At 40.9% G+C, this 25,320-nt stretch overlaps 1 protein-coding gene across 4 annotated transcripts in view; it reads left to right on the forward strand.

Moving 5' to 3' along the window:
* TNIK (TRAF2 and NCK interacting kinase) overlaps positions 1 to 25,320 on the forward strand; it is a 406,336-nt gene that overhangs the window by 147,282 nt on the left and 233,734 nt on the right. The gene's annotated exons all lie outside the window — the stretch shown is intronic.

The following is a 25,320-nucleotide window of genomic DNA, read 5'->3' on the forward strand; positions in this document are numbered from 1 at the left end:
ATCTATATTTTGGAAAATGATTTCTTGGACTCAGTGTTTGGGATGTATTTGTTTTTGCATACGTTTAAATTGTGCTATGCTTGTATTTTGACTAGACATTAAATAATTGAAACACTCATAGTAGATAATTATACAGATTGTCTTACCAGGTTGGAGTACAATGGCTAACCTGTTTCCAAAGATATCTTAATCCTTTAACGTGGCCAGGTTTAGGCCAAACCATGTAGTAGGAAAAAGCATAGGTTTTAGGTGGAGACAGACCTAGCTCAAACCTAAGCCTCTTGTTAATTAGCTATTTAACTTCGTGTAAGTTATCTAAGCCCACTGAAGCTCAAGAATTATATACTTTCTAAATGTCAGGCACTATACTAGGAATAAGCAGACACTTTTTCTTTTCTTTGGGAGGTTACTATCCAGTGGGAGAGGTAGACTCAAAGGCATAATTTTTATATACGTAGTGGGTAAGCTCAAGGTCAGAGAAATGTGCTCAGAGTACCGTGGAGTTGGGACCCTCCTGTCTGACAGCTCGCATTTATTGAACATCTAACTATGTGCTAGCATAGTGCTAAGACTTAAATACCAGCATGAGACAGATAAACACAGTCCTGACCCTGTCTTGGAGCCTAAATAACAAAGAGATGACTGTAAATTAGAAATTCTGGGGCCTACCTTGTAGGGTTTGAGGATGAAATGAGTTGTCTTTCTCCTTCATGCCATCTCCATCCTGCTCACGAGACCCTCTGCATGCACCCGGTGCCCCATTAGCTTAAGCAGAACTTGCTGGCTGGGGCAGATTCTCTGTGGGTAGCTGTTTCTCTTGGTTAACAGTTCCATATCATGAATTCCTTTATAGGTGAATGGTTGAATACTTCTATCTAAGAATGTTTGCATTATTACCAAAGACCTCTGGAGGCAACAAGACCATAAATAAATATCTCTTCATTTGGCAGAGTTTCAGCCGCTGAACAGATCTCCATGGGTAACTGGGGTGTCTCCTTCAGGTCCCACTGTAATGGTGCCTGGCGGCTCTCCAGATGTCAGTGGTAAGATGTGGGGTCCCTGGTGCTTCGTGGAGAGAACGACAGATGGTAACCCCGCTCCATCTCAGATATGAATGTTATTGGTCTGTGGGCTTGCCAAGCTCAAATGCAAACCAAAGGAAAAAAATCAGTCTTGATTCAGAAGTTGGAATGCTTTGCTACAAGTGAAAGGTCTTCTTACTGCTTTGATAGAAAAATCCATCTTCACCTGGGCTTTCAATTCCAGGTTGTCGTCCTGAGAAGAGGTTTAGGATCTGTGACATCACCCTATTTAAGTACTTCTCAGATATGATCTTTTAATTATAAAAGATATATAATTGTATAGTTTATATAATAAAATAATATAAATGATATACATGATATAAGTAATTAATAACTATAAAATGTAATCACTTATGTATAACTCTTAGTTCTTTAGGCAAATAAATACATAGTAGATTCACAGTTAAATATAAAATACTCCTTGTAGTAGTATAAGAACTATCACTTAGGCAGGAGGATAAAGAAAGAATATAAGCTTGAATCATATCTATATATTTTTTCCTTTTGAAGCACGGGTAGGATTGCATCATTTCCTTTTTAACAAAGATCAGTGGCACCTTATTGCACTCAGAACAGCCTGTGCTCAGGGGCCTCTATGAGCTGCCTTTCATCTGCTTTTCATCCCAAGTATTTTCACATCCTTTAGGTACCCTTTGCCTCAGCTTATCTGGTCTATTAGCTGTTCCCCTGAAGACCATGCTTTATATCTTGAGGCCTTTGCTCATACTGTTTGGTCAGTAGAGAATACATTTTACTCCTTATCCATTTATGAGATTCTACTAATCCCACAAGACTGAGTTCAAATGCCTTCTCTTTCATGAAACCTTCCACAGTCCTACTAATCAGAATCAATTATTTCTTCCTTTCTGTTCCTCACTGTGGGCCTATGGTGTATATCACTATTACCTGTATAGGCTTCTGTCATTCCTGCTTATATTTAATTAATTAATTCATTCACCCATCCATCCGTTCATTCAACAATTATTTCCTGAATGCTTACTGGAACTGTGCAAGGAGATGGGAATGTAACGGAGAGCAGAAAACAGACGTGGTGCCTGTGCTCTGGGAGTTTACGGTGTTAAGGCAGAGACGGGCAGTAAGGACACAATGAAACCCACAGAGCTAAAACTGTACCTGTGATAAAAGCAAGGGAGATAAAGAGATTTGTATATCTCTGTCTCTCTAGACTGTAATCTCCTTAACATCAGTGACAGCCTCTTGCTTGGTAGAGAAGGCAATAAGATAAGCCAGCTATGACCCTGTGGTGGGGTACACTCTCTCTGTTGTGGTTGAATTGTGTCTCCCCAAAAGATGCGTGGACGTTCTACCCCCCAGTACCTACGAATACGACTTTATTAGGAAATAGGGTCTTTGCAGATGTAATCAAGCTAAGTTGCGGTCATACCTGATAAGGTTGGGCCATAATCCAGTATGATTGGTGTCCAATAAGAAGAGGAGAAAAGACACAGATGCAGAGGAGAATACCATGTGAAGACAGAGGCAGAGATTGGAGTGATGAGTTTACAAGCCAAGGAATGCCGAGGACTGGTGGCAGGCACCCGAAGCTGGAAGAGAGGCAGGGAACAGATTCTCCTTCAGAAGCTCCAGCAGGAACCAGTTCTGGTGACACCTAGATTTTGGACTTCTAGCCTCTAGAACTGTGAGAGGATAACTTTCTGTTGTTTTAGGCCACCCAGTTTGTGGTAAATTGTTATGGCAGCCCAAGAAAATGAATGTGCTCTCATAAGAGGGAAGTTCATATGAACTAGGGCCCAACGCAGTAATGTTGGGTAAATGAATGAATTTGGATGAATGATTGAGTGAATGAATAGAGTACTGTGTTTGCTCTGTTCAGTGCTGAAAGACCAGGGTGAGTTCAGGATATTTTTTCTGTTCCACCTCTCATTTAGGAGTAAAAAATGTGAATTCACAGTTAACAACATCATCATCAGTTGAGGAGGCTGAACTGAATTACTTAATTGCCCACAGGGCTCTGTCTTTAGAAATAAAGTTGTGTGTTTTGTCACTATGGCTAGTGAGGGAATTTATTTTATTTTATTTTATTTTAATAAACTTTATTATTAAGAACAGTTTTATTTACTTATTTATTTATTTTTAATATTTATTTTATTTACTTATTTTATTTATTTGGTTGTTCCCGGTCTTGGTTGTGGCAGGCATGCTCCTTAGTTGCGGCAGGCATGCTCCTTAGCTGCGGCATGTGGGCTCCTTAGTTGTGGCATGCAAACTCTTAGTTGTGGCATGCATGTGGGATCTAGTTCCCTGACCAGGGATCGAACCTGGGCCCCCTGCACTGGGAGTGTGGAATCTTAACCATTGCACCACCAGAGAAGTCCCTAGTGAGGGAATATAAAAAGTTAAAATCACTATATGTTGAAATAGTAACTCTTCCCCTTCTCCCTCCAAAGTAGAATCTTAGTCCTTATGTCTCCATCCCCTGCTTCCTCAGACAATTTGTGTTTGTCCCTCCAGTTGAATGGCTCACTTTAGGATAAAGCAGCAATTATACTTTTTTTTTTTTTTGGTTGTTATTAATGAGTTGTTAGAATTTGTGTTTCATTTTATATTTTCGTTTTATATTTTACAGTTGTTGTTTGAATTCCATAGTCCTCAGGAATTCATGATATTTTAATTTTGTTTTATTTGTGAAGGAAAAACAATGAAAGGACCAAGATGTGCAGTGACAATTGAAAGCTATACTAATCAGATGTTCATTAAACTGAAGTGCTATCCCACCTTCTTCTGCCTGGAGGCCCTTCAACTCCTTCTGCCTCCTGAATCCTTCTAACTCTTGATCCATCACAACGCCAAGTCTGTAAAGCTTCCATGACCTTCTCAAGTCTCACATATCTCCATTTCACTTTATTTATTTATTTATTTTTAATTTTGGCTGCGTTGGGTCTTCATGGTTGCACATGGGCTTTCTCTAGTTGCGACGAGCGGGGGCTACTCTTCGTAGCGGAGCACGGGCTTCTAATTGCGGTGGCTTCTCTTGTTGTGAAGCATGGGCTCTAGGAGCGCGGGCTTCAGTAGTTGTGGCACACTGGCTCAGTAGTTGTGGCTCGTGGGCTCTAGAGAGCAGGCTCAGTAGTTGTGGTGCACAGGTTTAGTTGCTCCGCGGCATGTGGGATCTTCCCCGACCAGTGATCGAACCCGTGTCCCCTGCATTGGCAGGCGGATTCTTAACCACTGCACCACCAGGGAAGTCCCTCCATTTCACTTTATTATATGAAGTTTTGTCTGTGTGTGTTTTCCCAAGTAGATTTTGAGTCCTGGGAGGACAGGTAACCAAACTCTCCCAGTGGGCATGCAGGAACCATCTCTTTAATGAGTGATCAAATAAATGAGTCAATGAATGAATGAAATTCCCAGAAATTCCTGAGTTAGGCCAGGAATCCCCTGACTTTTAGCAGCCACTTCCCTTTTTATATATCCAGGACCATAACCATGGAACTCTGCGGTGAGTCCCCATGCAAGTCACACAGGGGCAGGAACAGGATGGCAGTGCCAGCCTGGAGAACTTCCAGGTCAGCCTTTAGCTCTACATGGATCTCCTAGTCTTGTTGTCCATGAAGAATTGAGTCAGATATTTTCATAGGTTCTTCTCTTGAGACCATTGCTCACAGGTGCCAGCCAAAGGTCGCAGGGTCGTATCCAGATGGGGCAAGACTGGTCACTGTTGTGGTTCTTCGAACAGAGGGATAAGGCTGAAGTCGAGTCTCCTAATCTGGAAATCCCTGATGCCCAGAGCCTACAGGCTGCATCAAGGGGTAGGGTTGTCAGGTGACTCCAGCAACAGAGAACGCAGTGGTCCCTTACTCTGGAGAGTGCGGCTCATTTTCCTTACGTTCTTTACTTCTCATCTCCGCATCTGCAAGATGATGAACATACTGTGATATGACACCAAGCGTTCAGCATTTATTGAGCACCTAAAACATTCAGGATGGGATGTTGAAGTTAACTTGCAGCCAGGGTCTTCCTCCACGTACCCCACTCCCACCCCAGCACCCCCTATGCAGCCTCCCACATGTCAGATGACAGTACACATATCAAATGAAGACCGGTTCTCGGGAGCACGGTACAGCACCAACAGAAAGGAATGGTCCTTGAGCAGTTAATTTCTTACAATAAATGATTTATCGGAGGGAATACATTTTCAAGAGAGAATTTCTATTACATTTATTCTCAAGATTCGGGTGGTGGGATTGCAGTTCCCAGGGGGATGGATCTGCTCTTTGTGTATGTGTGTTTTTCCTAATTGTTTAAATGTTGATACCCTTTCTCTCCCACTTCTCCCTGAAGCCAGCACCCTGCTTTGAGGAAGCATGGCTGCATCTTTGTTATTCCACAATACACTAATCTTTTATTATTATTATTAGTGAACATCACGCTGTTGGAATTATTTTTACGTGCAAGAATACTCTCTTATGGCATATCCCTCCAACGACAAAAGGAGCAATTATAGATTTTACTTTCTGGGATTGGTAGATAAGGAAAACAGCAGTAAGCTGTTTCTGGGACCCTCTCTGCCACTCAGTCTGTGTGTCCTTCATCAAGTCACCTAATCTCTCCACATTTTTAATCCACAATTTTCCTAATCTTTAAAACGAGCAGGTTGAAGTTGATCTCTGAATTCCCTTCCAGCTCTACTGTTCTGTGATTTTTTAGCTATATGTAATTCTAGCCTTTTTCTTTTCTTTTTTTTTGGGGGGGGGTAATCTAAAAGTTGGTAAACAGCACCACAAATAATGACAAAGATAAATTTTTCAAAATTGGACAAGATGGAATCCTTAGAGGCAATATTCCTGGTTTTGAATTTATAAACTACCTGCTGGTAAAAATCTCTTGAGTAGTTTCTAAACATTTGTATTCTTACTTCCTTCATTTTCAAAACGCTGTCTCCATGATTGCAATGTGAGTTTCCGGGAATGTAATCTCTTATTCTGTGTAGCATGCTGGGAGCATTCAGAATCCACTCAGAGAAGTTAAAGCACACAAGATCTTGAAGGTCAGAAGTACATTTAATGACACTCTGTGGTCCATTACCCTCGTCTTTAAGCGTTAGTAATTGCCATGGATACTCAAGGAAGTGCCCCACATGGGAGCTGCTGGATTTGGGCCACAAACCAGAATTCAAGAATATGCATCTTGTGAAAGCCAGAGTAGTTAGTATTGTCAGAGACACATTGGTGATGCTGCAGAATGAATGAACTGGGCATTGCGCCATTCCTGCTGGAAAAAAGTGGGGCAGTTTATTAAGTTTCAATACCATACATGAAGGAAACTGGTAAGTTTACTGGATATATTTTAGAAATGTGAAAATTGACAATGAAACAGAAAGGAGACCTCCAGTAAAGGAAGAGTCCTGGGACAAAAGGTTGAAAGCATTCAGTTAAGAAGATCTTCTGACCTATTGGATACCCACCAAGAACAGGGCAGTTTGGGCAAACACATCCTAGGTGGTTTGTGTCTGTAGCAGTTAAATCCTCTGATTGACTTCAGTTTTCTGGGACCCATCACAGAGCAGCTGTTCTGGATAGTCAAGCTACCACCTTCTAGTTCCAACGTTTTTTTAAATTTGAAAATGGAAATATTTAAAATGCTATACCACATATAGTTACAGAGATTTTCCTTGTTATAAAAATAACATTTTCTGATAATTTTGGAAGAAGAAGAAAAATACAGAAGGAACTCACCATTGGTAATCCCAATATCCTGGTATAACCTTTTGTTAACGTTTTGATGTATTTCCTTCTAGTCTTTTTTTTTTAACCCATACTTTAAACATAGCAGATATACAGTTGTGCACACATTTTAAAAATCATATATGCCAAGCATTATCTGGCCTTTTTTGATCAGGAGTGGCCTCTAGGGACAGCTGAGGGCATGCAGATCAGTGCCACAAAATGTCTCCCCTCCCTCTTCCTTTCCCCTCAGCCCAGCGGGTGGTGTGTGGGCAGGTAGCTTCCTGAGGAAGGGCTGCACTCTCGGAGACACCCTGCCCACGGTGTGTAGGCACCTTCCCTCTCCATCCTCTGGGGGAAATCACATGTACTCTTGGGGGCTTTGGCACTTTCTGGACTTGCATGTATGTTAGTTGCTGAAATTTTTCCTGCCCCTTCCAACCCAGCTATAAAAATCGAGGTGGCTAAGCTTTTGCTTATCTAAATTGCAGCAAAGATGATGAGGAAAGAGCAAAATATAAATGATGGGTTTTGTTCTCTAAATTCCTTTGTAAAGAAAAGGTATTATTTGATGTATTGTTCCACTTAACAGAACTTGTTAAAAATCACAGGGAAAGCCAGGGGGAAAATGCTTGGAGAATCTTTACAATCACTATTTCTGAGTCAGCTGATGTCAAGTGACACATGTTTGGTTGTTGGTGTCGACTGAAAAAAAAACGCCCAACGTGATAGTTATGAATTAAGTTTTATTTGGGGCAAAATGAGGACTATAGCTTGGGAGACAGCCTCTCAGGTAGCTCTGAGGAACTGCTGCAAAGAGGTAGTGTAGGAGGTCAGTATATATGTGATTTTAGTGAAGGGGATATATGTACAATCAGGCACATATTTTGGCAGAAGCTTGCTCTAGTCACGAGGAGCAGATGTCTCCGTTAATGATTTTAGTGCTTTTCTAGGTATGAGAAGATGCAAGAAATTGGGCTCATAAAATCTCCTGAAAATATCTATCTATCTGAAGGCCTCTTCTGCAAGTTTTTCCCAGAGCACAAAGTGCCTCATTCCTGATCTCCACCCTGAACTCCTTTCAGGGTGTGTTGAAGGTCAGAGACTACAGTGGCTAGTGACTTTATTCTTGTAGAACCAGATGGCCAGTGACAATTTTTAGTTGGGACTGGGAAGGTTCTTGATATTAAGAGGTTGCTTCCAGGAAGCAGCCTAGTATGGAGGAACCAGCACAAGTCTTGGAATCAATAGACCTGGAATTGAATGCTGGTTTCCCTTTACTTCTCTGTGTGATCTTGAGCGTGTTATCTAACTATTATGACCATCATTTTCTTCATCTATGGACCACAGATGGTGAGGCATACTTCCCAGATGGTTAGGGAGTGGAAATGACAATATGTGTGGAGTTCCTAGCACATAGTAGGTACTTACTTAGGGAACTTGTTTCTTCTGTTTTCCCTGGAGGTTTCTGGAAAGTGTGCAGAAGGAATACAATTCATCTTCGAGGCAGTGAGTGATGATAATAAAATGCCACATAAACACCTTGCACAAAATATTAATGAGCAGAAAGGTTCTCATCATATATTATGAGTTTTCTTTTTCTCATATTACAAAGATTTGGGTGAGAAATTCACTGAATTGAAAAATATTTTTCTCTGCTGTCAGAACGTGCTTTTATATTAGTGAATAAAGCTTGCAGTGTACCTTTCTATTACATTCTCACCACTACCGCCCTTCCAAAATTTTCATGAGTGGGAGTGGTGAGTGGGTATTGGGATTTGGGGGGTCACTTTGAGTAGAAAGATATACACATTTGGGGAAACATCTTGATAGTTGGATGATATGGGTAGAACACGTGTTTCATAAGAGCTTGATATATTCCTGGAAGGAAATAAAAAGGTAAATATTTTTGCTTCGTGCTTGTAGCAACCGTTCTGAAGAGCAGCATCCGCCTTTTTCCCCTCTGCTTATCAACATATAAGATGAGGGACTACCATACGACCCAGCAATCCCACTACTGGGCATATACCCTGAGAAAACCATAATTCTAAAAGAGTCATGTACCACAATGTTCACTGCAGCTCTATTTACAATAGCCAGGACATGGAAGCAACCTAATTGTCCATTGACAGATGAATGGATAAAGAAGGTGTGGCACATATATACAATGGAATATTACTCAGCCATGAAAAGAAACGAAATTGAGTTATTTGTAGTGAGGTGGGTGGACCTAGAGTCAGTCATACAGAGTGAAGTAAGTCAGAAAGAGAAAAACAAATACCGTATGCTAACACATATATATGGAATCTTAAAAAAAAAAAAAAAAGGTTCTGAAGAACCTAGGGGCAGGACAGGAATAAAGATGCAGAGGTAGAGAATGGACTTGAGGACACAGGGAGTGGGTAGGGTAAGCTGGGACAATGTGAGAGAGTGGCATGGACATATATACACGACCAAATGTAAAATGCATGGCTAGTGGGAAGCAGTTGCATAGCACAGGGAGATCAGCTCTGTGCTTTGTGACCACCTAGAGGGGTGGGATAGGGAGGGTGGGAGGGAGGGAGATGCGGGAGGGAGGAGATATGGGGATATATGTATATATATAGCTGATTCACTTTGTTATACAGCAGAAACTAACACACCATTGTAAAGCAATTATACTCCAATAAAGATGTTAAAAAAAAAAAGTGGGTACTTAACAATTACTTACAATAAAATGGCAAGTCATGCTCATAAACAACAACAACAAAAAAGATGAGGGACTAGTAGATTTTTATCATAATGCTTGAAAAGACAAGCTTTATTTAAGTAATAAATATTAATATGTAACCTGAGATTGCTTAATAATAGTGTATAACAGGAAAAGGAATTGAGAAAATTTCTCATACAAAAAAGTTAAAGAAATGAAGCAAAATTCCTTATTTTCCATCCTAGCTATTTACCTCACTTTTCTAAGCTCGATGCATTTCCTCTCAATAAACTTAAGTATGTCTCATTTTGCTTGGTGAAGTAACTTTATTTTTATCATTAAACTCATCCTGAAGGGAAAGACACAGGTTGTAATACGGAAAGTCCAAAGTTCAATTCCGTCTTTAGAAATGGGTGACAGAGGTTCCTTCAGAAGTCCCACCTGCCCTGTGGAGCATCTTTAGTGATACCCAATATATCATTGAACAGAAAATTCAAATTTTGTCCCTTGAGAAGAGGCATCAGTTTACGAGGAGTAATTATTAGACGCCTATTCTACTAGATGGGGGAGTGGAACAGATAAAGTCAAACTCCTATTTTCTTTTCTCTCTTAGCCTTCAGGAAGGTCAGAACCAGATTTAATGCAGTATAAGTAGTAATTGTAGCTTTATTATTTTGCTCATTTGCTTCCCCTTTTCTCTCAGATTTTTAGTTTCTAAATTTACAGTCCTATATTCATTAACTGATTCAGTCATCAAACGTATTTTCTGTGCTAGTTATAAGGGAAAGAAAAAGACCTATAAATCTCAAAATCATGGTGGGTTGAAACCCTGTATGTAAACAAAAACTAAGTTCAACAGAGTCTGTATTCCATCAAGCCCTGACCCATCATCTGTCGAGGGAGAAGAAGCATACCAGACGTAACACAGGGCTGCACAGGGGAACCTTTTAGTTTGCCAGGCAGAGAGCTATGGGAAAGACATTATAGGAGAGGCAGTAATGTGTATCTTTTGTGATAGATCACTTAACATTTTAAAAAGAGCAGATAAATTGTAAATAATCGTGAAAAATGAGTAAAGAAGTAAAGGTGATCATTACAATGGGTACAAGTTAAGTAATAGGCAAGGAGGTATGTGACCACGAGCTTCAGTGAATGACCATGTAGATAGCATTTCAGAAAAGGATTTATTTGTAAGAACAGAATGGAGGAACAGTGGACGGTGAATTAGATGAATGCCTTCTCCCCAAGAGGAGAAAAAGCAGTTCCAGGCAAGGAAAAAGCCAAATACTGGTAAGAGCTAGGGATCGCTGGAATTCTACCACTTAAAGGAAAAAAGTGCAAGGATGTTTACGTTTTTAATTTTTAAACACCCAGCTGCTTGTGTGACACCGTGTTACAAAGTTACTACTTAGATTCTGAATGAAAGGGCTCTCTTAATAAGACTTTTACCCCTTATATAATTTGGTTTCAGAATCCCTTTACATTCTTAAAAATTATTGAGGACTCCGAAAAGCTTTTGTTTATGTGGGTTATACCTATCAATGTTTATTGTATTATCAAAAAATGGAAATTTATAAAATACAGTGAAGAGTTTTAAAGTACAAGAATATGCAAGCAGCCATTTCAGACAAGGTCCTGTATAGCACAGGGAACTATATTCAATATCCTGTGATAAACCCTAATGGAAAAGAATATAAAAAAAAAGAATGTCTATATGTGTGTAACTGAGTCTCTTTGCTGCACAGCAGAGATTGGCACATCATTGTAAACCAACTGTACTTCAAAAAAATTTTTTAAATAATAAATCATTACTTATTATTGATTATTTATTATAGAGTGATGGTATCATCTGGAGGGATATAGCCTCTGAAAAACTCCATTGTACACTCATGGAAGATGAGAGTGAAAAAGGCAAGTTACACCATAGATAGTTTGACTTCATGGACCCTCCTTCCCCCCTGCCCCTCCACCCCAGAAAGGAAAGGGTCTCAGAGACCCTCACAGGTCCCCAAACTACTTTGAGAACCGCTCTACACCATCGACATAATAGCCATTTATACTCAATTTGAGGTGATTGTACTAATTCAGTAAACTATCATTCACTTCTTTTTCCAAAATGAATAACTTTGTATGAAGGGTTAAAAATAAAGAAGGTTGAATTTCACAAATTGCTTTGTGGTCCGGCATTGGAACGGCTGGTAGTAAAAAAGAAAGAAAACTCAACAATAACAACAACAACAACAAAAGAAAAAATTCCATGGTTTCTAACTTTTCATTTGTTTTTAAACATGTTAAATTAGATTTATAAGTCAGCTGAGTGGAGAGAATGTATTTTCGTCATATATCATAAGCAACTTCTTGACCCTGGGAGTAAGTGAACATGGAATGTGTGTGTGGTCCCCAGACTGGGGAGTATTTAGAAGAGGCCTTCCCTCCAAGTCCTGGTTTATGTGGATGAGCCTGGAGGCAGGGTTTGGATTGATCACCGTGGCCTGCCAAGCTCTTCCAGCTTTCCAGGTTCTCCCCAGAGAGATAGCACGGAATAGCAAGTCTGTCCCCACTACGCCCTCACCCCAGCACCATGCATAGACTTCTGTGTCTGAAGAGTTCAAAGGCCAAAATAATGAATTAGGAAATGGGGTTTGGAGGCTTATGCAAAGGAAGGTTTGGCATTAGGGCAGATTTCTTTTTTTTACTATTTTAACGTCTTTATTGAAGTATAATTGCTTTACAATGGTGTGTTAGTTTCTGCTTTATAACAAAGTGAATCAGCTATACATATACCTATATCCCCATATCTCCTCCCTCTTGCGTCTCCCTCCCACCCTCCCTATCCCTCCCCAAGGCAGATATTTTTGACACTAGCTGCCCTTTTTCTAGTTGACCTCTGACTGTGGCCGTGAATCCCACTGTCAGTCTTTCTTCTGAAGATGCACAGATGAATCTCCCTAAAACATGAAGCACGCTGTTGACTTTGTTCTTAGGGCCTGTGTCTGCTAAATCTGCCCAGTCAGTTCCCATTGCTGCTGGCCGAGATTTCCCCATCACCACGACAGCAGAGCACACATGCCTTCCCTCTTTAAAGAGTTTGTTATTTCAAGAAAAGCTGAGCATGGAATTGCTGGGAATCACTGCTGCTGGGTCTAACCACCGAGAGCAAATTTTCCCTACTGGTTGTTTTTCTTTCTAGTTTCCTGGGCTTTGGTGGTATTTACATTTAGGCCCTGTCATTTCACTGTTTCATGAAAATCCACTTGAGCGAGACACTTGGCGTCCAAAAATAAATTTTTTTTTTTTTGGTTCAAATTGAGTCCAAATGTCTAACAGTCTCACCATTGATCACTGAAATGGAAAGATTTTAAAAATTTCATCTGCTTATTTTTTCTGCTTTAAATCCGATAACAAGTCATTTAGCACGCCCTGAGGGGCACGGCTGGCATCTATAACCTGTCTTCTTATTTTAACGTTGCTTTCTACTCCACACTATCAGATCTGTGATGCAAAGCTATTGAAAGAGTTCCAGATGAATTTCCAAATTTCCACTCAGTGTGGCCTTTTTCTTCATGGTCTGGTTGAACAGAAAGAAGGAAAACAAAAAAACCACGTGTGCTGTATAATGGCCACACTAAAGCAAGGTCACATTTGGCTCTCTAAGACCGCCGTTAACCTAAGTTGTCTTAACCTAAGTTAAGACGCTGTTAAGTGTTTGTTAACGTTGTTCCAAGCCCCTTTCTTACTTAAGCTTGCCCATGGCCCCATCCTTCTTAGCCCCACTGTCGTGCATACTCCTTTGCTTTCCCAGTGGGGCTCTCGTATGGAGCAAGGATTTTTCTCCCACTCCTGCATGCTCATCCAACTGGGCTTGCCTCACCTCCCTGCGGACATCCCACGCTGTATTCTTTCTGTCTCACCTTTTACATAATTCCTCTCACCTCGATTCCGCTCTGGATTCCCCTCCTGCAAGGTCCAGCTTAGGCTCCACTTCCTCCTGGGGCTTCCTCAACTAAAACGTGAGTCCATATTGCTTGACTCTTCCAGGTCCTCTGCATAAAGCCAGTCTACCCTCTACATTATCCTGCAAGTCCTGGTGCCTTCCTCCTGGGGACGAGACCACGGGCTAGCAATGACATTCTCCTTTACCAGACTCCGGTGGAGCCAGGAAACCACGCATAGAGTTGTTTACTCACACATGCTAGCTTTTGAAGAGTTGGTCTTAGAAGAATAGTTCCATACAGATGTTTGACAGACAGGAGACAGCGAAGGAAAAATGTGTGAGTTGGACCTTGGGGTGCCTAGTTCTAAGCTTTTTGTATGAAGTTTGTGCCATATAAAGCCCCAAATTTTTGATGGAAACACAAGCATTTAGTCTTATCATCTGAATGTTTTGAAATGTTATATATTCTATATAGAAACATATTCTATTTACATATATATATATATAATGTATTTATGTATTTAGAAAAGTAAGGACATGTGTTGGGCTGTTGAAAAAATATTTTTCCTTATGTTGATTGAAAGGACACGTTCTAGTCCTACAGTGATATCAGATCCTTTGATACCTGAAATGTGTTTCATAATGTTAAGTAAAACATCACAGATTATTCATTTAAAAAATGCTAAAGCCATACATTAGGCCAAATAGAGTCTGGAATTTTGGTGTGGAAAAATGAAGGAGGAGGGCTGACTGTCTCCAGTTTCAAATTTTTTCCCAGTAGGAACTACCTTTTTCTTTTTATTATTGGACAATAAAAGATGAGGGAAGGGTCATTTTGATCCTGCTCAATTTTAATAGGAATATTACTTTTGAGCTGTGTGATAAACAGAAACTTTGACTTTATGAATTTGGTGTTGATTGGTGTTAGCTCCACTACCTTTGTTATAAAGGCATTTTTTATAATGTTAGTACTAGACAATCTGTAAAGAAAAACAATCACTTCATAAGCTGAATCTGATTTTGCATCACGTAGCTGCAACTGGAAAGACTGGTTGATAATGAGAAGGGAAACAGATGACCTGAGCAAGAGAGATTTGGGCCTGATGTGGAGCAGATGGTGGAGGAGATGGAGACCGTAGGGTAGAAATATCTCAGTGTCTTCTGCAGGTGTAAAGGGCTTTATGAAAGGGCAGAGAATGGGTGGAAGGTGGGACCTTGAGTTGTCATTCCTTTATGTACACATGACATCTTTCAATTTTTCTCTTTAGGTACTGAAAGATTATTTACAAAGAATTCATGACTTTCCTTTGAAACATATAATGTATTCATTCCTATGTGGACTTCTGCCAGCATTTTAAGGCATTTCTTATTGACTATTCAGAGAATTCATAATTGAAAAGAAAATTTTAAAGTCTAATGTTTAGGTTCCTACCTCAGCCAGGGCTTGGTTGGGAGCATGTTTGAGGGCATAGGCACACTCACCCACATTGTCCCAAAGCTCAACCAACACTCGAAGTGGGTTCCTCGAAGTGGGTTACTGAGCATTTCACACTATTTGGTTGTGAAATTTGTGCAACTTTTCATTGGCCTAGATAAGTGAGAAGTTGTCCCGTTTCTGAAGCATACTTGTTTTAAGTCTGTAGGTATAGTAAAACAGATGACTCTCTTCAGGTGTGGCACTTGAAGCATCTTTCAAAGTAGGAGTGCACCTGGGGACTGTCCCATCATTCAGATGAGGCCCACTGTGTCACAGAGGAGCTTGTGAGGCCAAGAGCACAGGCTTCATCCAATTGGCCCCTTAGCCTTTCTGATTTCTGTGACCCACAACTGTAACCCAAGCTTAGCAAGCTGCTGTTTTTTACATTTTTCTCCTACTTTATTTATTTATTTTTAAATACATATTTATTTATTTATTTTTATTTTTGGCTGCGTTGGGTCTTTGTTGCTGTGCGCGACCTTCTCATTGCGGTGGCTTCTCTTGCTGCAGAGCACGGGCTCTAGGTGTGCGGGCTTCAGTAGTTGTGGCATGCAGGCTCAGTAGTTGTGGCTCGTGGGCTCTAGAGAGCAGGCTCAGTAGTTGTAGCGCTCGGGCTTAGTTGCTCTGCGGCACATGGGATCTTCCCGAACCATGTCAAACCCATGTCCCCTGCATTGGCAGGCAGATTCTTAACCACTGTGCCACCAGGGAAGCCCCCTACTTTATTTTTATTGGAAACTTTCAAATTAAGCAGAAGAATTGTGAACATGGTACAATGCACATCCACAAAATTTTCATCTTAATTTACCAATTTTGCTTTGTGTCTCTTCTCACATATAATTATGTATATTCACACATTTTTTTTTTCCTGAACCATTTGAAAGTAAGTTGCAGACACCATGCTCCTTTACCCCCTCAGTATTTCAACATTATCATCGAAGAACAAGGACCTATCCCTGTGTAATCACGAAACCATCAAGTGCCAAGGAATTTGACACCAATATATATTGCCATTTAATACACAGTCCTTATTTAGATTTCCCAAGTGGTTCAAATAATTATCTGTACAACTGTTTGGTTTGCTCAAGGATCGTGCATTGCCTGTAGTTGTTCTCTTGCTTTAGTCTTCTTTAATCTGGAATAGTTCTCCACTTTTTTTGTCTTTTATAACACTGCAGTGCAGTGTTGAAAAAGTTCTCACCAGTTGTTTGGTGCAATGTCCCACAATCTGGATTTGTCTGCTTTCTTCCTTATGATTAGATTCAAGTTAATTAATTTTGTGAGAGCACCATGTAGACATATTTTGTCCTTCCTGTTGCATCATATCAGGAGCCACATAATGCTTGTCCCATTACTGGTGGTGCTGAGTTTGATCCCTTGGTTAAACTGGTACCCACTAGATTTCCCCATTGCAGAGATTTCTCCTTTTCCTTTTTGTAATTAATAAGTAACCTGTGGGGTAATGCTTTGAGAACTGTGCGACTCACTTGTTCCCTTCCAAACTTTGACCCAATGGTTTTGACATCCATTAAGAATCCTTGCCTGAATCAATTATTATTTCAGTGGTTGCTGAAGTCCAGAACCTTTTAACTAAGCACTACTGGTTACTGTAAGAACCAAGGAAGCTCCAAGGAAATAGAGCTTTAAGGCATTAAAAGCGCCAAGGCACTGATTGACCAAACATGTACCTATTCGTCCTCATACCCTTTCTGCCTAGCATCGTGCATGGCACGGAGAGAGACCTAGCTGAACCTTCATGGTTGAGAGAATAATAAGAAGGATGGCACTTTACTATTTCTTTTTAATTAAATGTAACATTTTCTGCTTAGAACACTAGTTATTTCTTTCAGAAAAACATGGATATTTGAGTGCTTTATCAATGTGCTCTGTGGTTTTTACCAGCCTGCAGCATTTCTTCCACCACCATCATTTTCACTAAAAGTACAGATTTCTCCTCACCATTCTTCTCCCAGGATCATCTTTAAAGCAACATATTTCCAAGTCCTATAAGGCAATAATGTGTCTCTTCCAGAAATAATGTGAGGTATTTTCCCCCTTTCTCTTCCTGAGAAAATTTCTCCCTTACAACCATCAAAATATGTCATGTTGATTTTTACTCCCAATAGGATATTTGTAAACTTGAGAGGAGCAAAACTATACTACCATTTTCTGTGGTACCACAGGGCATGGCTATACTGTGTAATTGCCAACAGAGAATGCTGTGCATGGTTGCACCATTTTAATAAGTACAATAGGTTTACCGGTCACAAAGTTACTATAAATCTCCTCATATCCAAGGGCTCAAGCCAGGGTGTGTTTCTGGATCTCACTGCCAAGTCAGAAATATTGCCTGTCTTGTAGATCTTTTGGTTTACATCTAAAGATGGAATCCTGTTTGTCTTTGTAAACCCTCTTTCTCACACAGTTCCTGATGCTTAGTAGTTAGAAAAAGAATTTGTGTTCTATTCATGGTTATTAATATTCAGGAAATTTAGTGTTAGCATAACTACTGATTGTTTAATTTGAAAGAAATGATTCATCCTTGTGATATATGTTTCTGGCTCATCAGAATGGCAAAAATATGAAATGCCACAAATTGTCCCCTTGCCTGTGAGGTAGTGTACTGACTTTCTTTTATGGGCTTTTCACCAAAGTCTGTGGCCACCATTCAGCACGCTTCAGACTCTGTCACCTTGTGTTGCCACCAAACATCTGAAGCTGGACCTGGGTTGTTGGAGCTTTCTGACTTTTGCAAATCTTATGCTAACTTTATTAAAATGTTGAAGAGGCTAAAGTGATGGGAAATCAACCTGGCTCATTTGTTCTCCAACTTCAAATTGGAAAGCTGTTTTATAGTTCTGCGTGGAGCCCCATTTCATTCTTTCAAACAGGAGAGAGATGTCCCCCGGCACACAACTGTCTGAAGCTGAGCGGCAACTAGTTATCATAAAAGCTACCTTAAAATGTGTTAAGTGGTCAAGCAGTCCCCAAGCAGCAGTGTTGCGGCTAGTAGGGCAGTTACTGCACTGGATCACCACACTTCCATAGATTTGGCTCCTAGGGACACAAGGAGCTCAAATGGCTTCAGACATGTATCCCTTAGACAGTGAAAGTGAGATCAGCGTGGCGTCAGCGCCCTGCCTCCCTGGCCCCATACACAGCATGACACTGAACTGGAGGGGCCAGATGACAGGTGGCACTGGCAGTGGGTCGTTCTGTCCTAGAGGAGCCATCTCTAAATTACAGCCAAGTAGTGTTGCAGACACGGAAGCCTGCAGCTGTGCCCCCCCTGCAGGGTAGGGGCGTGAGGTGGAAAGTCCTGTATTCTATTGAAATGAGGGAGATGGTTGGGAAACGGCCTTGTGGCAGGCTCCCACCCGACTGGGAGGTGGATGAGGACCTGCCGTGTGGCAGCCCCCCGCAAGGCTGCTTATCTCCCTTCATTTCAGCAGGAATTGCAGGGCGTCCTGCCAAGGCTTGGGTCAGACAGCAGATAAGCTTTGCCCCCCGTGGCCGGTTGGAGACGTGCTCGGTTGCCAGGGTGCCGTGATGGAGCCCTTCCCTACACATCGCCCTCCTTCTCGTCTCTCAGTGTGGGAGGAAGTTGCAGAAGTAAAGCATCTGGAATTCTGTGAAGCTGGTTAGGTGAACATTTTAAGGTTTTTGGACTTGAAACATTATTTTATTCAGGATAGGAGAGATGTGCTGCAGGAACAAATAATCCCATCTTCCCGTGGCTTAACACACAAAGATTTGGGTTTTTTTTTTTTTTTTTTTTAAATTTTATTTATTTTTGGCTGCGTTGGGTCTTCGTTGTTGCGCGCGGGCTTTCTCTAGTTGCGGCGAGCGGGGGCTACTCTTCGTTGTGGTGCACGGACTTCTCATTGAGGTGGCTTCTCTTGTTGCGGAGCACTGGCTCTAGGCACTCAAGCTTCAGTAGTTGCAGCGCACGGGCTCAGTAGTTGTGGCTCTCAGGCTCTAGAGCACAGGCTCAACAGTTGTGGTGCACGGGCTTAGTTGCTCTGCGGCATGTGGGATCTTCCCGGACCAGGGCTCGAACCCGTGTCCCCTGCATTGGCAGGCGGATTCTAAACCACTGTGCCACCAGGGAAGCCCAAGATTTGGTTTTTGTTCACTTTACACATCCAGCAAGAGTTGGCGGTGGTGTCGTACCCCATACAGTCATTCAGGGGTCGCTGCTGGTGGCAGCAGCTTTACCACCTTGTAGCTCTAGTGTCTCAAACCTTCAGTCCCCACAACAAGAAAAAGGCACAGTCAGAAAATCTCGTACCAGCTCTTCTACGCTTTGGCCTAAAAGTGACACAAGTCACTTCTGCCCACAGCTTATAGGTCAGAAGTATCACATGGCCCAACCTAACCGCAGAGAGGCTGGGAAGCGTGGGGACAGACAGATGGAGTATTTGGTGAGCACATTGTCTTTACCACAGGCACCCATCTCCCCAGAGGCAACCCACCAGCCTGGCTTAGCGCTTTCACAGGTAGATATTGACCCATAAAAGTTCAGTGAGTGATTGCTTTACATTTTACAAAGTGTTTTCACAATAAATACCCAAAGAAAGAGGCAAAGAATCAGAGATTCAGAGAAAGGGGCTTGCCCAAGACCTGGACAGCGAATGATGGTGTTCCTGCCCTCAGAAAATACCCTTGGTCCATGCGTACTGCCTGGATGGAAACCAGCACACACTTTAGCCTGTACTGATTTTGGTAGAGGCTAGGAAGATAATTCTGTACTTGTTCATATTGAATGGAAATTAAGAGGTAGATGAACACCATCCTGAATCATCAGAGACACTGCTACTCTTGAAACAGTTTGCATTCACCAGGCTGACCCTGGTCTAAAGTGTAAGGAGGTAGACCTCTCTCTGTAGGTGAAGGAAATGAAACGGTATCTGTATGGCAGGTGCAGAACATTTTCCTCTCCACGTAAGTCTAAGTAGAGATTTAATTGCTGCTCTTCAGAAGTGCAAAACAAGAGAATGTAATAATTAGAACTGTCATTATATACTTTCTCTTCTTCTGATGCTGATATTAGCTGGCTTAAATGTATTTTTAACCTTTACTTCAGTGATCATTATTCAATTTTTAACATAAAATTCAAACTGATTTCAGTTTTTTACACTTAAAATCATTTAAAAGAAAAGATCCAGGTTAATTTAGCTGAGGAAGACATATGAAACAAGTAATAAAATTATATTCAGAGTTCCTTTTTTCTCAAAGACATGACGGAAAACAGTCTCTGAATTTCATATGATCTGTCAGTAATAAAAGAGATGTCCAGATTTTGTTGGGATACAAGTAAAAACGATAATTTGGGGAAAGTGTTTCAAATAGCCTTTCCCTGACATACACAATTTTGACATTATCATATTCAGCCCTGACAGAGATCACCCGTGAGTCAGTTACATTAATATAACTCGGGGGGAACCAGCAGTTTATGTTGGCGCTATTGGAGCTCCAGTGGGAAACCCTCTTTTTTTCTCAGTGCATTACTTACATGTAAAAGTTGAGGTGAGGATGAAGAAGAAAAGTATATACTGAACCAACACATCACCTTCCTAGTCTCCTCTCTCTGTGGGCGTGGCATCTGTGTTTTGATCACTCCAGATGTTGAAGAGTCAACGGGAGAAAAACACAGCTGCGTGTTGGTGCTTGAAATGGAATGCAGACATCCCTTCCCTTGTCCTCTCCTCCTCCCACCTCCAATCGCTCCCCTTTTGGAAAGAGGAGGTATCGAGGGGCTGGCATCTCAGAGCAAACACTGAGAATGACACCAAATTATAGCGATGTCCAGACACCTAGGATCTCGACTGGCCGGTAAGAGGCAAGGACTGCAGTGAAATACACGTCAGGGAATTTGATTTCTTCCTCGGTCTGAACAGCTGAATGGTAGAAGGGAAAAAAGGTAAAGTCCTTCTTGTTATATTACTAACATCTGAGAACAGGGAAGCCGAAAAGAAATTGTGCTGCAAAATAAGGATACAATTCCCAATGTGTTCTCTACCACTTATCTCTGGAATAGAAGAGAAAATTGTTCTGTAAAAGGACTTGGAAAATTATTTATGCTCTAGATAATAAAATGTGTCCTTTGAAAATTAGTTATAAAAATTTCAAACAAATATGGAAGTAGATAGAATGAATTACTTATATCTTAACCATCTTCAATAAATCATCAATATTTTGGCCATCCTGTTTCACCTACTCTGTCACCACCCCTGCTTCCCTTTTATTTTTTGGGTAGAGTATTTTAAAGCAAGTTCTAAATATTATGTAAAGTGACTTACTCCAAATCTCAGAGCTAGAAAGTGGTGAATCCAGGACTCAAACCTCTGGCTCCAGCACCTCGTGCTCTGCAGGAATAGACAAGGCAGCTGGGAAGACCACTTAGATGGAGTTGTTCTTAAAATCAATGTAACAAACAAATAAACAAACAAAACATTGTGGGGAACCTCCAAACTGTCTCTGAATCTAGGTGCTCCACATATTTTCTTAAAAGTGTGTGAGTGTGTGGAGTGTGGATTTAGGATTCAGTGCCCGAAGGCTTCTCCACTGGTGTAGCATTTTATTGTTGCACTCATGAAAGACTTGTTTACTGCAGGGGCTGCTTCTCTTCTGAAGCATATTTATAGAAATTAATGTCTGCTGATGCACTCTGCCAACAGTTCGTGAATTTAAAATAGCGGGTGTCAAGCATCGGTCACGTGCGAGTGAAGGCCAGCATCCATGGGTGCCTTCCACTGTGCTCTGACAAGTGTGAGGAGTTGACTGTTTAATTACAGCATTTTGGGAATGAACAAAGTTTTGACACTTATTATTCTTGATTGTTTAAAAATATACTGTTTTTAAGGAAGATGTAGGACACAATTTAAATCACTGCTGATGTCTCAGTGGTGATGAATCAGTAATTTGAATTTGATTCAGTTACATTTACTGAGCCCAAGCAGAGAAGTCAGACCCTGAATTGAGTCCTCTGTGATCTGTGGAGGTCAAAGAAAAATCCTGGAGTGGGGCATGACCTGCTTTTAAAAAGCTGGCACCCTTTCTTGCATGAGGGAGTAGCCAAATCAGAACAGGTCAGATACCCAAGAAGAGGGGTTGGTGTAGTGACAGCTGTCCCATCAGGAAGGTCCCACCCTCCCCGGTCTCCCTCCCTCCCTGGTCCGAGGTGGTCCAGGCAGGAGCCACAGTTGTAGCATCTTCCTAGGCCACAATGGAAGCGACATCGTGGGCTCCAGGAAGCCACTGTGTAAAATGTTCTTAATTTCCCTGGAGGGAAGGGAGGAAGAGCTTTCAATTACCGTGAACACTGGTTACTTTCTCAGGTTAGCTAATTGGACTCTCGGATAGCAAAGACTTTGTGGAGAGGGTGAGAGGCAGGATTAGTAAATTGTGATTACCAAAGTGCTAGGAAGGAAATGGGGGGACGTGAGCCTTGAGCACTGTGGAGCTGGAGTGATCACCCCAGTTTCCTGTGTGGGGAGAAGTCTGCTGAAGTGGAGAGAACAGTTCTGAGGACAGCCTGTCTCTGCATTTCTTGGGGAGAAGCCTAATACTGGGGGCTAGAAGGTGAACAGGAAGCAGAGACCTAATATCCAGAGTCTTCCTTACAAAAGGGAGGTTTCTGAGACAGGATGGCTCCTTCCTCCCCTCTGCTTTGAAGGAACATAACCTAGCACAGAGCTTCCCAGATTTTAGTGCAGTTTCCCGAACTTTACGCTCACCAAAACCCCAGACTCTCTTTCTCCTGGGCATAGAATTAGACCCATTTCCTGGCTTCTGAGAGTTAAGTGTGGTCATAGACTGAGTTCTAGCCAGTGGCATGTGGGCAGATGGATCTACATTTTTTCTAAACCTGGCCAATAAAAACCTGCCATACTCTATGACATGCGTGTTCTCTCTCTTCCCTGACTGCTGGCCAGACATGCTCAAAGTGATCTTAGAATTCATGTGTTGAACTTGGTAGAGACTTTGTCATTCCTAGTCTCTGAATGAACATGTGGACAACTACGATAGATCAGAACATCCAGTTGGAATTTTCATGAGCAAGAATTAAGTTCTGTTGTGTTGAGCTACAGAGATTTGGGAAATGGGGGGATATCTGTTATAGCAACTAGAATTATCCAGTCTACTACAAATCTTTTTCCTATTCTTATCTGTATATGACCAATACTGTCATTTATTATTTTATAGTCCATTCAGTTTTTGTGAATTTGACTTTTAAATTAAACTTCATATGATTATCACAAATGGAAAACAGTTATCGCTACAAATAGAAGGTAACTCTAAAAATACATCAAGTGTAAACACAATAATGTTATTCATTTCTAGCTAGAAGCTATTGCCTGGAGAAGGTTCTTCACATGAGACCTGCTGTCTCTATGTTTGAAAAGGGGGAAATTAGCCACTATTAGAGGTGTTAAAGGCATATTAGCACCAAACTGAGATTTATTCCTTGACAGAATCAGAAGAGTTGTGATTCAGTGATATTTAATGTTGTGTCTCAGCCACCTGATGGCATCTGGTTTACCAGCAATGCACAGCCTGCTCTTAGGAAACAAAGACCTACTAAGCAGAGATCAGATATAAATGAAGGCTTGAGGGTGAGCTGAAATGCACAATAGAAGATGCTCATTGGCCATCATAAGTAGACCCAACACGATGTGACTCTTGTAAAGGGTTGGGTAAAATGAGATTAAAGTGGGTAAAGAAAGACTTGGCAGCCTGTGGTTCACCATTTAAAGTTTGATTATATACGTATATTGTTTTTTGAGATTTTTTAAAAATTGAGATATTTGCGATTTCCACTCCTTGTATGATAGAATGAGCTTTGAACACACTAACCTTCCACAGATAACAACTATGACTCAGGACAAAATATTAAAAAGTAGCTACCTGAAAGTTCTTGAGAGTGAAAAAAGGCAAGCAGGTTTTGTAGAGCAGAGGGGCATCTGAAAGAAGGGCATCTGAGTTGTCTGTTTTTGTAGCTTTGACTTCAAAGCATTCTTCAGTTGTTGCCTGGCCCAGAACAGCTGAAGCTCTGATGAAACCTGCTATCTTTCTTGCCTGGGTTACAAAAGGACGGAGGCTGGAGTGACCATAGCTACCTGAAAGTAAGCGGGGGGTGGGGGTGGGGGGTACCAGAAAGAAGAGAGTCAGACAAGGAAAGCCCCAGTTGTATGTGTAAACTTTGCCCAAGTCTCTGGTTGACAAGCACTGGACAGACTCAAAGCAGCACAGTGAAAGTAAAAGAACTTAACTGAGTTTTGATCTGTTACCTACAGCAGGCAAGACAAAGTTTGCAGTTTAACAAAGTTAATTACCATTAACATAAACATCAATACTGTTCACAGGAATATAACAAAATGAAGAGTCTTCACAAAGTAGTATTCACAGTGTTCAGTATACAATCCAAAATTACTTGGCCTACAAAGAGGCAGGAATCTATGACCCATTCTCAAGAGAAAATGGTCAGAAGCCAACCCTGAGATGATCTGGTTGTTGGAATTATCAGACGGTGATTTTAAAACAACGATTTTAATTGAGATAAAGGAAAATATTCTTGTAACAAATGAATGGAAGTATAGGGAATGTCAGCAAGAAAGTAGGAAACATAGAAAAGCACAAATGGTAAATTTCAGAACTAAAAAATACAATATCTGAAACAAAAATATCCTCCATATGGACTTAATTAATAGCAGAATGGAAGTAAGAGGGGAAAGATTCAGTAAATGTAAAGATAAATCAATAGAAACTATCCCTGAAGAAAAAAAGAAAAAAGGGGTTAAAAAGTGAACAGAACCCTAAGGGACAATATTAAAGTCTAAAATATGTTTAATATACCAGAAGGAAAGGAGAAAGAGAATGGGGCCAAAAAAAGGTTGAAGAGATAATAGCCAAATTTTTTTCAAATTTCGTGGAAGACATAAATTTATAGATTCAAAAAGCTCAGTGAAACCCAAACAAGATAAATACCAAAAAAAAAAAAAATATATACACCAAAGCACACTATAGTCAAGTTGCTGAAAACTAAAGATAAGAAGACAATCTTGAGGGCAGTCAGAGGAAAATGGCACACTACATACAGGATAACTGATTCAAATGACTGTGGACTTCCCGTCCAAAGCTGTGAAGTCTGGAAGAGAGTGGAACAGTGTATCTTTAAAGTTCTAGAGAGGGAAAAAAACCCTGGCAAACCAGAAATCTACGTCTAGTGAAAATATTCTTTGAGAATAGAGGCAAAGATATTTTTAAATAAACAGAAACTTAAGAGACTTCATTGCCAGCAGATCTGTATTATAAGAAATGCTGAAGAAAGTTCTTTAATCTGTAGAGAAATATTATGAGAAGGAAACTTGAATTTTACAGGAAGTAATGTAAAACATCAGAAATGGTAGATACCTGTAGAAATAAAAAAG

This window comes from Balaenoptera borealis, assembly GCF_965194805.1.
Source record: "Balaenoptera borealis genome assembly, chromosome: 5".
NCBI classification, from domain to species: Eukaryota; Metazoa; Chordata; class Mammalia; order Artiodactyla; family Balaenopteridae; genus Balaenoptera; species Balaenoptera borealis.